Here is a 1,509-nt window from a genome sequence, read left to right on the forward strand (position 1 = left end):
AGAAAAGAAGAAGAAGAAGAAGAAGAAGAAGAAGAAGAAGAAGAAGAAGAAGAAGAAGAAGAAGAAGAAGAAGAAGAAGAAGAAAAGAAGAAGAAAAGAAGAAGAAGAAAAGAAGAAGAAAAGAAAACAAGAGAGCTGGGCATAATGGGCCACACTGTAATGCCAACACTCAGACACTCGGGAGGCTGAGGCAGGAGAATTGTAGCGAGTCCAAGGCCAGCCTGGGATACATAGTGAGTTCAAGGCCAACCCAAACTACACAATGAAACTGTCTCAAAAAGACAAAAAGAAAATTAACTTCCTTTAGGATCCTGTGTCTAAGGAAGTCAGGGAAGTATTGCCCTAGGAGGGAAGAGCTTGCAGTGGAAATCAATGTCTAGGGTCCAATTTAATTTTCATAAAACCATCTTATTCCCTCAAGGTAAACTGAGATTTCCTCAGAAGACCACAGAATACAGTGGAAACAGTGCTACACTGAGTTCCCTGAAACCGGTTCTAGTACCAAACTGCGACCTTGGGCCAGTCCCTAAACCTCTCTGGGTTTCAGTTTCTCCATTCTTGACAGAGCACTGTAATCTCTATGCAGGCAAGACAGAGGTCTCTCTGAAATGGAGATTCAGTTGGGAGAAGCTATAAGGACTTGGGCTAGACAAAAGACAAGTACAATCAGAGTGGCCTCAGGACTCTGGAGTTCTGGGCCTAACAGCCTTTCAGCGTTGTCACAAATTTTAGCAAGTAGTGAACGGGGATGTAGCTCAGCAGCACAGTGCCCTCCTGGCAAGCATGAGGCCCTGAGTTCGAGTCCTGATACAAAAAACCATTTCAGCAAGTGGGTCTGACCTTTACATCCCCAACAGACCAGTCACTGGATGCGGGCTGACCCAGTGACAGGCCAGAAACTTGGATGAGGCGATTTCCTCCCTCAGGCAATTCCTGTGCAGAGATTCAGCTTTGCCAGGACTGTAGTCAGTTGGCCAAGGGCTGTATTTTGGTCTTAAAGGAGGGTCACTGGCAGCATTCAGTACCATTGATAGGTGAGGTGTCTGACAGGGTAGGTGTTCCTTAAGTACTTGTCAAAACAGTCTACAAGGGGCGGGGAGATAGCTCAGTAGAATGAACGCTTGCCTGGCAAGCATAAGATCCTGAGTTCAATCCCTAGTATGGAAAAAAAAAAAAAGCAGTCTACAGAGTAGGCTGGGGAGTGGCTCAGTAGTAGAGTGTTTTGCATAGCACACACTAGGACCTCAAAAAAATTATACAAGCTGAGCATGGTGGTGCACATCTGTCATCTCAGCACTTGGGAGGCAGAGGCAGGAGGATCACTGTGAGTTCAAGACCAGCCTGAGCTATAAAGTGAGCTCAAGTCTAGCCTAAACTGCCTAGTGAAACCCTGTTTCAACAAGAAAAAAAAAGAGGTCAGGGAGATGGCTCAGCGGAATAAGCGCTTCCCTGGCAAGCGCAAGAGCCTGAGTTCAATCCCCGGTTCTGCCAAAAAATAAAAATAAAAAT

The sequence above is a fragment of the Octodon degus genome, unplaced genomic scaffold, assembly GCF_000260255.1.
Source record: "Octodon degus isolate 3935 unplaced genomic scaffold, OctDeg1.0 scaffold00078, whole genome shotgun sequence".
In the NCBI taxonomy this organism is placed as follows: Eukaryota; Metazoa; Chordata; class Mammalia; order Rodentia; family Octodontidae; genus Octodon; species Octodon degus.